We start from the raw sequence: 16,964 nt of genomic DNA on the forward strand, positions 1-16,964 counted from the left end.
CCCATCCCAAATTGTAGGTTCATATTAGGCTGTTTTTGGAAACACCGCAAGCCATGTTGAGAAAGTACAGCCACATGACTTTTAGGGAGGGAATTCCAGGACTTCAACCCAATGACACTGCGGGGATACTAATATATTTCCAAATCTGGATGGAGAGTGGCTTAGAGGGGAGCCTGCAGTTAGTGGTGTTCCCACGTAACTGCTGCCCTTATGATTCTAGATGGAAGTGGTAATGGATTTAGGAGGTGATATCTCAGCAGCCTTGGTGAGTTGTTGCAGTGCATCTTCTAGAAGGTACACACCGTTGCTGCAGAGTGTCAATGTTGGAGAGTGCGAATATCAAAGATGTTAGATGGGGTGAAAATCAAGTGGGCTGTTTTGTCCTGGATAGTATCAAGCTTCTGTAGTGTTGTTGGAACTGTTGCATTGACCAGTTGTATCTGTAATATCTGTAACTGGGTGGCTATTGTTGTCCCACTTTTCAAGAAAGGAGGGAGAGAGAAAACAGGAAATTACAGACCAGTTAGCCTGACGTCAGTGGTGGGAAAGATGCTGGAGTCAATTATAAAAGATGAAATTACGACTCATTTGGATAGCAGTAACAGGATAGGTCAGAGTCAGCATGGATTTACAAAGGGGAAATCATGCTTGACTAATCTTCTGGAATTTTTTGAGGATGTATCTATGAAGGTGGACAAGGGAGAACCAGTGGACGTAGAGTACCTGGACTTTCAGAAGGCCTTTGATAAAGTCCCGCATAGGAGATTGGTGACCAAAATGAGGGCACATGGTATTGGGGCAAAATACTGAGTTGGATTGAAAATTGGCTGGCTGACCGGAAGCAAAGAGTAGTGATAAACGGGTCCCTTTTGGAATGGCAGGCAGTGACCAGTGGGGTACCACAAGGTTCGGTGCTGGGACCGCAGCTGTTTACAATATACATTATGATATAGATGAAGGTATTAAAAGTAATATTAGCAAATGTGCTGATGACACAAAGTTGGGTGGCAGTGTGAAATGTGAGGAGGATGGTATCAGAATACAGGGTGACTTGGACAGGCTAGGTGAGTGGACAGATGCACGGCAGATACAGTTTAATGTGGATAAATGTGTAGTTATCCACTTTGGTGGCAAGAACAGGAAGGCAGATTACTATCTAAATGGAGTCAAGTTAGGTAAAGGGGAAGTACAACGAGATCTGGGTGTTCTTGTACATCAGTCAATGAAAGCAAGCATGCAGGTACAGCAGGCAGTGAACAAAGCTAATAGCATGCTGGCCTTCATCACAAGAGGAATTGAGTATAGGAGCAAAGAGGTCCTTCTGCAGCTGTACAGGGCCCTGGTGAGACCGCACCTGGAGTATTGTGTGCAGTTTTGGTCTCCAAATTTGAGGAAGGACATTCTGGCTATTCAGGGAGTGCAGCGTAGGTTCATGAGGTCAACTCCTGGAATGGCAGGACTATCATATGTTGAAAGATTGGAGCAACTGGGCTTGTATACGCTTGAGTTTAGAAGGATGAGAGGGGATCTGATTGAGACGTATAAGATTATTAAGGGATTGGACACTGTGGAGGCAGGAAGCATGTTTCTGCTGATGGGTGAGTCCAGAACCAGAGGACACAGTTTAAAAATAAGGGGTAGGCCATTTAGAACAGAGTTGAGGAAAAATCTCTTCGCCCAGAGAGTGGTGAATATGTGGAATGCTCTGCCCCAGAAGGCAGTGGAGGCCAACTCTCTGGATACTTTCAAGAAAGAGATGGATAGACCTCTTAAAGATAGTGAAATCACGGGTTATGGGGATAAGGCAGGAACAGGATACTGATTGTGGATGATCAGCCATGATCATAATGAATGGTGGTGCTGGCTTGAAGGGCCGAATGGCCTACTCCTGCACCTATTGTCTATTGTCTATTGTCTATCTCCGACAGTGCAGCATTCCCTCAGTAATGGACTGGAATGTCAGCCTGAGTGTTGTGGTCAATTCTGTAGGGTGGGGCTAGGAGCCTGCAACCACCTAACTCACAGTGAGCATAGTACCGCTAAGCCACAGTTTTGTAGCTCAAGGGTCATCTGCAACCTTTCCAGCCTTTCCTCCTCCACGTTTGACCCCTGGCGACGTGATTGCTTCACTATCCTCCTTTGTTCACACTCCGCTCATGGCAGGGAATGGACTAAAGCTTCAGAAAAAGAGTTTGGATCTGAAATGTTAACTGCACTTCCCTCTCCACAGGGACTGCCTGACCTGTTATCTATTTTCAGCTTCTTCTGCTTTTAAGTCAGGTTTCTGTGCACCACAGTGTTTTCCTTTTGTTTTAAACAGAACCATTGGTTTTATTTTGGTTTCTTTTGTTGGCCTGTTTTCCCCTGGGCATAATCAGTGTCTGAGGATCATGGTTAAACACAGTCCCATCGTTATTTGTTGCAGTGAATTGAAGTAGAAAATGACTGTCAGGAGCAAAATTGGTTGGATCACACATAACTGGTACATGGGGGTCATCACCATGGTTTCATTTTGAACTTTGCACCATGCATCTGTTTGAAAGATTGAGACAAACTGTGTGGGGAGTCATTACTCTACCTGTATGGTTGGCAGTACATGTGTCTAATCTCGCTTAGCCTCATATTACAGGGATGGAGAGTCATAGAGACATACAGCACAGAAACAGACCCTCCAATCCAACTCTTCCATGCCGACCAGATATCCTGAATTAATCTAGTGCCATTTTCTAGCATTTGATCCATATCTCTCTAAGCCCTTCGTATTCATGTACCCATCCAGATCCCTTTTAAATGCTGTAATTGCACCAGCTTCCAATATCTCTTCTGACAGCCCATTCCATACACACACCACACTCTGCATGAAAAGTTGCCCCTTAAGTCCCTTTTAAATCTTTCCCCTCTCATCTTAAACCAATGCCCTTTAGTTTTGGACTCCCCTACCCATGAAAAAGACCTTGGCTGCTCACTCTATCCATGACCCTCATGATTTTATAAGCCTCCATAATGTCACCCCTCAGCCTCGAGCATTTGCAGGTAAATCGCTCCAGCCTCATAGAATCCCTACAGTGTGGAAACAGGCTGCTTGGCCCAACAAGTTCACACAACCCCTCCATAGAGCATCCCCCTACCCTTTTCCCTGCGCCTAATCCACCAAACTTACACACCCCGGACGCTACAAGCAACTTAACACGGCCAATCCACCTAGCCTGCACATCTTTGGACTGTGCGAGAAAACCAGAGCACCTGACAGAAACCCACACAGGGGACATGCAACCTCTGCACAGACAGTCACTCCAGGGTGGGATTGAACTCAGGTCCCTGGCACTGTAAGGCAATAGCGCTAACCGCTGAGCCACCGTGCCTCCCAGCCTATTCAACCTCCCTTCATAGATCCAAACCTCCAAACCCGGCAGTGTCCTGGTAAAACTTTTCTGTAATCTTTTGAATTTAACAACATCATCTAGCAGGAAGACCAGATCTGAATGCAGTATTTCAAAAGTGGCCTAATTAATAACCTATACAGCTGCAACATGACCTCCTAATTCCTATACTCAATGCACTGACCATGATAGATGGAATATGAGCAAAGATTTTAGACAAATGGTACTAATAACAGAGGAACACTGAAAGTCTTGAGAATGCATTGAATCAAGAATGATTAAAACATAGTTTGAACAGAAAACGATGCTGAAAATCCAAAAAAGAAGTCAGTTTAGGAGTATTTGAAGAATGAATACAGCTAAAATATCTCTCACAGCCTTTTGTACAGTAGTACATAGAAGAAGATGTCAGTGTGTTAAGTGACCAGATAATTTATTCTGGTGATGTTAGTCGTGGGATAAATTTCAGGGATAGTTTGCCTGTTTCTCTTCAACATGGAATCTCATCAATCCTCATAAAGTAGGCCAGGTGAGTTGCTCATCCCATCCTACCAAACCCCGAAACAGTCCCTACTACAGTGAGTGATAAGGCCCAACCAAGTGGAAATTAATCAATCCATTTCCACTGCTACCTGCTACTAGTAGCTGAAATTAGGCAAGAATGGGGAGGCTGTTTTCTCAACAAAATTGGTGCAAACGAGGATGGAAGGGGGTGTTGCCTCCTTGGAGGAAAAAGGCGTACTGTGCTTGCAAAAGGCACCACCCAAAAACCATAAGCCCTTCTCTTCATTCTTACCCCTGCCCCTCCCTTCCCTATGGTGCTCAATCGCTCTGCTCCCAAGAAACCCTGGGCCAACACCTCTGGTGTCTATGACGCTTGTGTGTGAACCTCCTTGCAGTTCACCGTTCTCCTCTGGCACCGATGGCAGTGTAGACGCTGCTCACCAAGAAGTGAGCAGTTCCTAAGGGATGGATTCCCTTCCAGCATGGGGCAGAAATCCACCCCTCAGATTGTTAAGGCCACATGCAGTGTATTGGTTACAACTAAGCTTTCTTCCTGTGGTAAGCAGTACAACCTCGGAACAATTCATCCCTGGTATGAGCTTGGGGCTGTGACGTGTGTGACCTTAGCCCAGTTTTGTATTGGGTGGTGGGGGTGGGTGGTGATGGTTGAGGGGGGGGTGCAGTTGGCGCTGGAATGGCTGCAGATTAATCCTTGTGATGCCTAGTATTACCACCAAAATGTCTAGGGCTACATTGCAGTGCATATGGGGTGACACGGTGGCTCAGTTGTCAGCACTGCTGCCCCACAGCATCAGGAGTTCAGGTTCAACTCCACCCTCGGGTGATTGACTGTGTGGGGTTTGCACATTCTCCCCGTGTCTGCGTGGGTTTCCTCCGGGTGCTCCGGATTCCTCCCACAGTCCAAAGCTGTGCTAGGCTGGGTGGATTGGCCATGCTAAATTGCCTGCAGTGTTCAGGGATGTGTAGATTAGGTGGGTTATAGGAGGATGGGTTTGGGTGGGATGCGTTGAGGGTCAGTGTGGACTTGTTGGGTCCAAGGGCCTATTTCCACACTGTAGGGATTCTATGGCTGATTGCCACCACTGTGGGTGAGGTTGGCATCATGTGGTCGGCAGCCCCGTGGATTTGCATTATGTTTGGTGGAAGTTCAGACCCTTGTTTGCATGTTAGCCGTGGCTTGGTTGTAGTCTACATCCCCCTGATTCATCAGGTCTCAGGTTCAGACTGCAGGCTGTGAGCACAAAAATCAAAGTTGGATTTTTAGTGAAGCACTGAGTGGGCATTGTCCTGTCAAAGGTGCCATCTTTCAGATGGCACGTTATGGTAAGGCTCCAGCTATGTGCTTGCATGGGTGTCAGTGATAAGACAATAAAGCCATAAGACATAGGAGCAGAAGTAAGCCATTCAGTCTGGCCTGCCAATAAGATGATGGTTGATCTGATAATTTTCAACTCCTCTTTCCTGCCTTTTTCACATCACATTTGATCCCCTGACCGAAAATCAGTCAATCTCAGCCTTGAGTATACCTAAAGACCCAGCATCAACAGTCGTTTATGGTAAAGAATTCCACAGATTCACTCCCCTCTGACAGAAGAGATTCCATTTCATCTCTGTATTCTGTGACGATAGACTTTCCCACAAGGGGAAACAACATTCCCACATCCACCCCGTCAAGTCTCCTAAGAACAAAAGCAGAAATTGCTGGAAAAGCTCAGCAGGTCTGGCAGCATCTGTGAAGAAAAAAATCAGAGTTAACATTTCAGGTCCAGTGACCCTTCCTCAGAACCCTGACTAGAAACATTAACCGTCTTTTTTGCTTCACAGATATTGTCGGACCTGCTGAGCTTTTCCAGCAACTTCTGTTTTTATTCCTGACTTACAGCATCCGCAGTTCTTTTGGTTTTTAAATCCCCTAAAAGTCTTGTTTAGACAAGGTCACATCTCATTCTACCACTCAATGTGTCCTCATAAGACAATCCCTTTATACTCGGGTTGTATTAATATTCATCTTAAAGATCCAACATGTGAACATTTCTCTGTACTTACAAATTAATATTTTATATTGCACAGTGTTGTGTTCCAACTTGGCATACAAATCAGGTTTACTAGCATTCGTGAGAACCAATCATAACCAAGTCTTATTTTATCTTAGTTTAATAAAATAACAACCCATGATGTTGGGGGTAATCTATTCGTACACGTAGAGGAACAGTTAATTAATAGAAGATAGAGAATTAGGATAAGGGGAACATTTCTGGATGGCCCCAAAAATAGGTTGGGATGCGAGTGTTGAGGATGTCACACAGTGTTCCGAGATATATGGACAGGTTAAATGAATGGGTGATAGTTTGGTAGATGGAATTAAATGTGGGGAAATGTTAGACTTATACTTCGACAAGAAGGATAGAGGAGCTGAATATTATTTAAATAGAGAAAATCTTCAGAAAGCTACAGAATAGAGGGATTTGGGAATCTTCATCCATGAATCACAGAAACGAAGCATCCAACAAAAACAGAAGTTGCTGGAAAATAAGAGTTAACATTTCCGGTCTGGTGACCCTTCCTCAGAACAATTTTCGGTTTTTACTTTGAATCATCCGAGTTCAACAAGTATTAGGGAAGGCAAATGGAATGTTTGCTTTTATTTCAAAGACAATGGAATTTAAAAATAGAGAAGCTTTGCTAAAACTATATAACACACTAGTCAGACCACCGTGGGAATACTGTGAACAGTTTGGGCCCTTTATCTATGGAAAGATATACTGGCATTGGAGGCAGTCCAGAGAGAACAGTGAGAACACTTAAAAAGAAAGTACTTCATTGGCCGTAAAGTGCTTTCAAATGGTCATTAAAAAAAGGGAATATAAATGCAAGGCTGTCTTTCTCTTTTCTTTCTTCGGGCATTGATATCACGTTGTACCATGGCATAAATGGAATAATTGGCACTGTAACATGTATTAAATGGTGTTCAATAGTGCTGGCACCACCAAATGACTGAGATTCCCATCATTATACCTGTTAGACTGCAGCATGATGTGTGGGGCTGTGGTTATGTTGTATCAGGCCCCTTTGTCACTACAGCAGGCATTATCTGTGGAGTTGGCACCAACATGTGTGAAGAGAAACCAGGAGGCGAGCTGATGGGCAGACTTTTAGACCAGGCACAAGGCTTCAACTTCTGAATTCAATCCGGTCAGCTCCTTCTGCAGGTTTTCACGTGCGGTTGCCAACTCTCCAGATTGGGCCTGGAGTCCCTGGAATAGAAAACCAATCTCCAGGAAACTGTAATGGGAAACCCTGGTGAAAAAAACCTTACAGAGGTGATCACAAGAACTGTGTGTGTATGATTTTCTATGAACTTTTGCTTTTTCTTAATAAAATTGTTGCTGATAGGGCCGAATGACATTTGCTGTTGTAACATGCGCTTTTGAAGAAATTATGGATTAATATCTGTATTCCACTAATTAAGCCACCCACTTGAGCGCGGAGGAGTTTTTTTGTGTGGTTTCCAATTGACCTCAGAAGACAGTGAAACCTGAGGTGGACATGGAATCATAGAATTCCTACAGTGTGGAAGCAGGCCATTCGGCCCATTGAGTCAACACCGACCCTCCGAAGAGCATCCCACACAGACCCACCCCCTTACCCTATCTCTGTAACCCTGCACTTTGCATGGCCAATCCACCTAGCCTGCACATCTTTGGACTGTGGGAGGAAATCGGAGAACCCGCAGGAAACCCATGCAGACATGGGGAGAATGTGCAAATTCCACATGCACTGTCGTCTGAGGGTGGAATCGAACCTGGTTCCCTAGCGCTGTGTGGTGACATATCGAACAGCCAAGGGTGGGAGTGTGGTGGACAGGGGCAATGGGAGACAGGAGTTCATGAGATGTAGCCTCCAGGAATAACTTCAACCAGAATTTGCAATCCGGCTGAAATGATTTTGTAATTCTTAATTCAGTCCCAGGGACTGGTGGATAACTGGATGCTCATTGATGCGATAGGGCAGTTGCTAAGGGACATGTCATATGATGGAGGAAAGCAGTGGGATCATGATTATCGTATGTTTCTTTTTTATGTTACACCTCCCCCTCTTCCCATCTGATGCAATTTTCCTACTCAGTACTGTAGCCTCTGCTTTTGCATTCAGATTCTGACAGGTCTACTGATTATCCCTAGCACTTTCCCTGTTAATATTTCCATTTGTGTTTTACGTTTTTTTTACATCCTGACGAGTACTGAAATGTGTAAATGGGACACCAAAGACTCAACTTTGCTGTTCTCTCCCGCGCCAACAAGCCCACATCTTGCCAATTCTAGAAAAGGTACATTATTGAAATGTCTGAAAAACAGACTAGAAGATATGAACACAGCTATAGCCAGAAAGAGACAAAAATTCACATCGTAAAAAGCTGCAATCGAGGTACGTGATAAAAATGATAAGTGCACTGGTTAGATTGACAGGTGAATTGATCCTCTTTCCTGTTGTTTTACATCCCTACAGTAGTTGGGGCTACCTGGAACTGATGAACATCTCATTCCACTTGTGTCTAATTCCAGAGGTTTTCCCATATACTGGACAGAGACAACTGATGGATGGAGATTCATTTATTTGTTCTGAATGCAGCAGTCCCTTCAAGGATTCATGCCCTTTATTTACGGATTATTTCGAGTAGCCTGAGCCTGGGCTTCTTCAGTGGACTCAGGCAAAGTGACCTACTCTCAGTCCTCCTGCAAACCTGTAGCTTCTGGGCACAATACTTCCAGTTTGGGAGGAATTCAGCCAAATACATAGTGGAAGCAATGGGTATGAGATGTTAAATGGGTGTTTGTTAGACTTTCAGTTGAACATTGGCCACTGTCTTCAACCCCCTCCCCCATTCAACACCATTTCACTCTGGGAATGAGTCTGGCAACTTGCTGTTGACCTTGAGCTGAATGTCCAACCACATATTTACATTATCACTAAGACCATCTATTCCCCCCTCTGCCAGCTCGCCCAGCTTCACCTCTGCCACAACATACTGCCATTCTACCCACTTGAGGTCATTCAATAATTAAGTTGCCTGTACCCTTACTCACACTAATCTATTACCCTGGGCTCACCCATCTAAAGTGGCTCTCCTGTGTAAGCAATACCTCATTTTAAATTTCAGCCTCTTTGCCACCACCGCCCCCCCCATTCTTCTTGCCTCCTGAGAGAACCATTGACTCCAAGTTGCTTCGATAGTCTACTGATGTACAAGTGCTGGCTAAGAGGTCCCTGGGACACTCTACAGAATCTCTAGGCTGGTGAGTCCAAATGTTGGTTTTGTAAGTTGCCTTTCAAACTCAAAGAACACCACCCTGTTGCAATAGGCACTGCATTGATACACAACTTATTGAACGTCTTGAGATTGCCTGACAATGCAAATGAGATTTCAGCGCAATGAGCAAAGATTATTTTGTGGTTTACCAATTATCTGCTTCACCCAGCTCTCATGTGTCGGAACAAGGGGGTCAGTGAGGTTCTGTTTGGCTTGTAACACCTGACAGAGCTGAGCTCGGTCACAGACAGTGGCAGCTTCCTCTGACTAATGTCCCTGCCACCCTCCTCCTCCTGGGAAAAGTGGTCCTGTTCCCCCAGTCCCTCAGTATCCAGCACGTCACCTCATTGTCTGATCCAATTGTGCAGGGCACAACACGACAGGATGACGTGGCACATTCTGTCTGGTCAATACTTCCAAACTCCTGCCTGGTCCAAGCAGAAGAACCATGTTTTCAGCAGTCCTATACTCTGCTCCACCACGGCCCTGGGTACGCATCATTAAACAGCTCAGTCGGGGGTTGCACAGAGGTGTCATGAACCATGGTCACAGAGAGTAGCCTTGCCCTCAGTAACCAGTCTTGAAAGGCACCCAGACTCTCAAATGCACCAGGTCCATGAGAGTGCCCCAGGATGTAGGAGTCATGGCAGTGCCAGGGTAGTGGGCACACGCCTCCACAAAGTGGTAACAGTGATCACAGATTACCTGAATGTTCATGGAGTGGAATGATGATGAATTCTGCAGCATTGGGACAGTGCCACCTGTGGGCAGGCAACTGCAGCCTGCACCTGGGGGATGTCAGCTATACCTTCCTGGCCAGGCTGCAGCGAGGAACTTTGTCTGGGGTGGGGGGGTGAACTGAACTGATGTGACCTCGCACAGATGGAATCAGGCATTGTCCTGTTACATTTGTGGGAGCGTGACCAAGAGATCACACACCGGGCACCCATCACTCCCCGGAACGAGACTGTTCCAAACTGGAGTGGGTGTCCCACTGCTGCAGTCCTGCTCCAGCATCTGGTACTGAGTCCCAGGACATGTATCACACTGCAGCTCACTCAGGCCAGGCCTGGAGTCTGGGCTGGAAACCCCTGGGGAACCCACACATCCCAACATCCCCCCACGCTGCTCCTCAGGCCTCTACCTTTACCTTGTCTAGCAGGCCACATCAAAGACCAACACTTGACCAGCAGCGAGCCTGGTCATACTCAGTGAAAGGGACCTGCATTGGGCACAGAAGGAGGGAAGGAGATTCTTAGGCCTCAGACCTGAGAATGAAGACTGAGCACAGAAGATGTGGAAAATGGAGGGCAGGTTTGCACTGGCCCTCATCAGATGTAGTCCCTTGCAGAAGCTGCTGAAGGAACCACATGCTGCCCTGCAGATCAACACCATCCACCCAATAGTACACCCAACTCAATCCCTGAAACTCACACCGCATTCAGCACTTTCCTAATGGGGGAGCACTCCCACTGTGGCTCACACAGAGCCCTTGGAAGTTACATCAATTGGGGTTGATGTGCCTCCTGTCTTAGAGGTACAGACATTACCATTACTCCACAACAGTCTTTTAGCATTGGTCTTTTACCTTGTTTTTTTTTATTTTCTAAACTACCCTTTCAGAGATATTACTGCACACCTCTGGAGCAGGTTGGCTCGAACCCAGACCTCCTGGATGGCCTAATGGTATTATTGCTGGACTGTTAATCCAGTGACCCAAGAAATGTTCTGGGTACGTGGGTTGGAATCCCATCGCGGCAGATGGTGGAATTTGAATTCAATAAATATCTGGAATTAAGGGTCTAATGATGGCTGTGAATCCATTGCAGACTGTTGGAAAAACCCATCTGGTTCAGTATGCCCTTTAGGAAAGGAAACTACCATCCTTATGTGGGTCTGGCTTAAATGTGACTCCAGACCCACTTCAATGTAGTTGACTCATATCTGCCCTCTGGGCAATTAGGGATGGACAATAAATGCTGATCTTGTCAGTGATGCCCTCATCCTGTGAATGAATAAAGGGGTGAAAAAAAAGTCCCCTTTGACTTGACTGAGGACTAGCCTTACCAGTTTCTGCCAAGGCTATTTGGTTGAATAAGCATGTAGTGCGTTTGACACATGCTGTCGATGTCAGATTAATGTCTCAGCATGACGACACCACCACCCCCTGCCCCAACCCTGGGCATTCTGTGTGTCTGCACTAAAAAGTCCTTCAGAGCAGCAAAGCTGACAGCCAATGGTTAATGTGCTAACAGACACGGCCTGGCAAATCAATGCAATGTAACACATGGCACAGATGGTGGAAGCATGCGGATCAAAACAAGTGAGTGTTAAGGAAGAAAATGCTGTGAGGTGCAGTCTGGTCCATTCAGTGAGTTGGATCCCTGCTGTTGCATGCAAAGTGCCCCTGCCTGCTGCTTCTCAATGCTGCTGTGCCCTGCAGTTGTACACCTGTGTCTTCCGAGCAGGCCACTGGTATATGACAGAGGTGGCTGGATGGTCATGATTGGTTTGGAAATACCCAGATGCCACTTCGTATGGATGCATGCAATGGCAGTTGCTGCCTAGTGCCCAAGATGGAGGTCATTGGCAGCAAGCGGGGCGGGACGGTGGCTCAGTGGTCAGCACTGTTGCCTCACACCACCAGGAACCCAGGTTCAATTCCACCATTGGGTGACTGTCTGTGTGGAGTTTGCGCATTCTCCCCGTGTCTGCGTGGGTTTCCTCCGGGTGCTCCGGTTTCCTCCCACAATCCAGAGATGTGCAGACTAGGGAGATTGTCCACGCTAAATTGCCCCATAGTGTTCAGGGATGTATACATTAGGTGGGTTCTAGGGGTATCAGTCTGGGTGGGATGGTCCAAGGGTCAGTGTGGACTTGTTGGGCTGAAGGGCCTGTTTCCACACTGTAGGGATTTTATGATTTTATGAAATCCCCCGGCTCCATGCTCTGATCTCCTCATCCGGTTTTCCCCAATGTTTGATAACAAAGTGTGGAGCTGGATGAACACAGCAGGCCAAGCAGCATCTCAGGGGCATAAAAGCTGACGTTTCGGGCTTAGACCCTTCATCAGAGGGTCCTCTCTGATGAAGGGTCTAGGCCCGAAACATCAGCTTTTGTGCTCCTGAGATGCTGCTTGGCCTGCTGTGTTCATCCAGCTCCACACTTTGTTATCTTGGATTCTCCAGCATCTGCAGTTCCCATTATCTCCTTTCCCCAATGTTTAGTTTGTTTGGTCAGAAAGGAGCATGCATATTAATATGGTGAATTTTGGTCCTCAGAAGAAGTTACATAACTGTGAATCCCCTTCAGTTGACACCTCAATACGACCCAGCAGCCTCGCTATGCCACCTGAGAACAGATGGCATGAGCCAGGCCTTGCTCTAGCCAACATCCTGCCACAGCTCACATCACTAAGACCCCTATCAAAGATGACACCCCTTATTTTAACTTGCATGCAAATTGTGAACAGCCAATCAAGCAGACTCGGACAGAGTAGGGGTAGCAAGTCGGATTATTTAATCCTATTATAGCCCTTTAGTAATTAATGGCCAATTTCAAATAGATAGTTCTGAAATTCTCTAGCTGTCCCGTCATAGCTTTGGGAGCCAACTGGAGAAAATACCTCAGTGCAGGCAGGATCTCCGCCTAAAGGATTTGTACTCCCTCAGAATCTAGAGAGGATTTCCTGGAGTATCATGGCCCACGGCCCCAGCAGCAATCTGCACAATATTGTGTGTGTTGTTCGAATGGGACATCGGCTGTGTGAATGCGAGATGAGCCAAGCCTGCCATTCGCATGCAAATAGGCTGCATTTGTCCGGATTCACGCCTCCCTGAGAGTTTCGCCCGGAAGTTATGCAAATACGGGGTCTGAGTTTGGAGAGAAAACGATCCGACTGGAATCTCTGAGGACGGTGAGATAAGCCATCGCTTCCGTGGCGGCTGAGGAATTAATTAAAAGTACGAGGCATGCTTCAAAATAAAAAAAACGCTGGGAGGTGTCGGCACACCGTGCAAACGCTGTGCCACTGAAATACACGCTGTAACTTTATTCACCCATCTGTCTCACTTTAGGGGAGGAATATACTTCTCCAGGCTGCCAGGAATCTTTTAACTGGCCTCTGGAGTGGTCTAGAAGGCTAATTATGAATGGGCGACAAATGACGGCCTTGCCAGTGAGAACTATATCCCATGTAAGGATTTAACAAAAGGCCGACCATTGATTGTTCAGAAGCAATTTAACGTGTGTCCATCTTTACAGCCTTCAGACAAGTAGACAGCATTAACTTCATTTGTTCCTGGCGGTTTTATATATGGCCCTTTTAATATTTAGGGCCTGAGATACAAGGGGCATTCCTATTATCTCCAGATAAAATGCTGCAGATAGAGAATCATAGAATCATACAGCACAGAAAGCGGCTCTTCAGCTCAACCAGAGATGATGGGAACTGCAGATGCTGGAGAATCCAAGATAACAAAGTGCGAAGCTGGATGAACACGGCAGGCCAAGCAGCATCTTAGGAGCACAAAAGCTGGGGTTTCGGGCCTAGACCCTTCATCAGAGAGCTAAGATGCTGCTTGGCCTGCTGTGTTCATCCAGCTTCACACTTTGTTATCTTCGGCTGATCCAATCTTGTGGAGATAGCATTCTCTGTGTCTCCTGAAAATATCTGTGTTACACCAGATATTTGTATCTATAGGGGAATAGAATCACACAGCATAGGAAAAAAAATTCTTTAGTCCAATCAGCCCACACCAACCAGGTTTCCAAACTACACTAGTCCCACCTTGGCCTGTGTCTCTCCAAACGTTTCCTGTTCATGAACATATCCAAATGTCTTTTAAACTTTGTAATTGAACCTGTATCCATCACTTCATCTGGCAGTCCATTCCACACATGAACCACTCTCTGTGTTTAAAAAAAAGTCCCTCCTGTCTTTTTAAAAAATTTTTCTCATCTCACCTTAAAAATAAGCCCTTTAGTTTTGAAATCCCCCACCCTAAGGAAAATATACCTGCCATTCACCTTATCTATGCCCCGTTGTGATATTATGAACTTCTATGGTCACCCTTCCATCTCCTACGCTCCAGTGAAAATAGTCCCAACCTATCCAGCCTTCCCTCATAACTCAAAGCCACCATTCCCAACAATTTCCTGGTAAGTCTTGATACCAGTTCCGCTAATGCGTTGCCAATCTCCACCCCTACCTATTGAGAGCCACCGTTCTGGTGGAGAGAGCAGACAGACAACTCGAATTGCAGAAGCTGGAGCTGCATGGTGACACCTTCCGACTGACTCCTTCCTCCAGCAGGGGTCCCACTCTTTCAGCTCTGACACAATGCCAGCTGCCCAGTGGGCTCTGTGGAGACAGCGTGGCTGGCCATTTGGAGGCCTGTCAGAGCCGAGGGTCTGGGGAAGTGAAGGATTGAGTTGCAGAGCCAGCGAGGAAAGACAAAGCACTGGAGGAGGGGAGCTCTGCTATCCTGGAGGTGGGCAGCGGAATTCTCGCTTGGTTGATGGTGCTGAATTTGGGGCAGAATTCAGATCTTTTGAAGCAGTGTTGCAATCCCTGCCCCCACCCTCACCCCTATCTCTCAATCATCACCACACCCCTCCCTCCCCCATGCAGTCCACTTTAGGCTCACACTAAAGTAAAAGTATTAAGATGGAGTCATAGGGGCAAAAAGGATTAAGCTGCACTGAGTTAGGCCCTGTTCCAGCTCAGTCCCTATTCTCGAGCAGCCGTTGTGATACTGTCTATTTAAAACACCACAAACCAAAGAATGGTTACCAGACAATAAGGGCTAACGTATAGTGAATCACACCAGAGCACAACTCCCTCACAGATACCTCCTTATCTACCTACTCAGAGATGTTATTGCACAACTCTGGAGCAAGCGGGACTTAAAGCAAGGCCTTCTGGTCCTGAGATGCAGACATTACCTCTGTGCCGAAATAGGGCCCTAACAAGCCCTTCAGAAGTGTGCCCCTCCCCCATTGCCTGGGTCACTCTGAAACCACTCGGTCGCAGGCCAGAGGGAACAGTGTCAATGTTCACCACAGGACTCAGCTGTCCGCTCCAGAACTTCATCCTGACTGGGCTAGGGCACAGCTCTCGGCGCCGGCGGTTCAGCATCAGCTGGGGAGAAGGAACAAACGAAATGGGGGTACGTGCACAGTGATCAGCTTTGTAATTGTGGATATGCGTACATATGCCAACGTTCGAACTGGGTATTCCTATCAGTGCACTGCTGAAGCGTTTCCAAGCAATTCACACCTCTGTTTCCTCTGCAGTAGAAGTCAGACTGGCACCTAGACCGTGCTCCCTGACTTGGCAGCAGGCCACTTGCACCCAATGTCTCAACACAGCTGCCTCCCTGGTATTCCTCCACTGCCTGTCTAGGAGACACTTGCTGGATATCTGAAAGGAGAGAGTGAAAGGGATAATATTGTGCTTTTAAGAGTGTAGTTAGTGGGGAAGAGAGGTGGGTTTGAGCCATCCGCAGCTTGTAAACTGTGGGATGAGAAAAGGATCAGTATGTGTGGGGGTCCTGCTAGCTGTAATGCTTTTAGCTGTGCCCAGCAGCATCTCTGATACAGAGTTTTGAGCCTTGCGGGCGTGCCTGTCCCACTCCAGTTAGCTCCTGCTGCCTTCTCAGTTGCGTGCCACCTTTTCTAGTGAGGCCGAGTGAAGTGTGTCAGTGAGTGTTGCACAGTGTGTTTAAGGAATTTGTCACAGTTGAATAGTTGGCAGTGTGTGCAAGCTGAGAGATGTGGGTGTGAGGGTATGCTGGTGTATGTGAATGTCAGGTATGCATTATGACTGAAAGAGTGATGGGGGTGTGGTGAATTGAGCAGGATTGAAGGTTAGTGCAGCTGATCAGATGCAGCATTCACTGACCTCAGCTACTTGTGTGAGGTCAATGAATTTTCTGAAGTGTAGCTTTACGACACACCTTCCTGTGGACACAGGACATCTTTCCTCCTTTCTAACTTCTCCTCAGTGTCCATAAAGCTTACAACTCACACCATGTGGTGTCATTTGTCAATGTTTCCGAGTTTATGTGCCCGCCCCATCCACAATGCACCTCCCCTTTAAGGTATGTATGCTAGTTTATAATCAGGGCCAATCACAGCGCCCCCTACTGAAGTATCCAGAAAATCAACAGCCTGGTCATAAGTTGAGTTTTGGACCATATGGTAATATATAAAACCTTCCAACATAAAAGTTGGCCATTCAGTCGATCTTACCAATGTTGAAAGAGTTCAAAGAGATAGCTCATTGAAAGAGTTATCCAGTTGATCCCAATCCTTCATCAGAGAGCCTCTCTGATGAAGGGTCTAGGCCCGAAACGTCAGCTTTTGTGCTCCTGAGATGCTGCTTGGCCTGCTGTGTTCATCCAGCCTCACATCTTATTATCTTGGAATTCTCCAGCATCTGCAGTTCCCATTATCCCTGATCCCAATTCTTAATCTATATTCACTTTTTTACTTCAGAAGCATACCTATAGACTATATTTTATATGTATTACCTGTGTCAGCCTATTATGGGGAAGCAATGGCCCAGAGGGTATTATCGCTGGACTGTAAATCCAGAGACCCAGTTAATGTTCTGGGTTTGGGTTTGAATCCTGCCAGGGCAGGTTTGAACTCAATAACAATAAAAATCTGTAATTAAGAGTCTAATGATGACCATGAATCCTTTGTTGATTGCTGGGGGAGAAACCCATCTGGTACACTAATGCCCA

General features: G+C 46.4%; 1 protein-coding gene across 7 annotated transcripts in view; it reads right to left on the minus strand.

Moving 5' to 3' along the window:
- Positions 1-16,964, minus strand: part of LOC125464226 (apoptosis-inducing factor 3) — a 120,637-nt gene that overhangs the window by 86,529 nt on the left and 17,144 nt on the right. Inside the window, exon 1 of one of the 7 annotated variants that reach the window (XM_048556456.2) lies at positions 6,921-7,027. The exons of the other annotated variants lie outside the window; for them this stretch is intronic. The gene's annotated coding sequence lies outside the window, so the exon portion shown is untranslated. Of the gene's footprint in view, positions 1-6,920; positions 7,028-16,964 lie in introns of those variants that run through there. 7 annotated transcript variants of the gene reach the window in all.

Source organism: Stegostoma tigrinum, chromosome 26 (genome assembly GCF_030684315.1).
Source record: "Stegostoma tigrinum isolate sSteTig4 chromosome 26, sSteTig4.hap1, whole genome shotgun sequence".
NCBI lineage: Eukaryota > Metazoa > Chordata > Chondrichthyes > Orectolobiformes > Stegostomatidae > Stegostoma > Stegostoma tigrinum.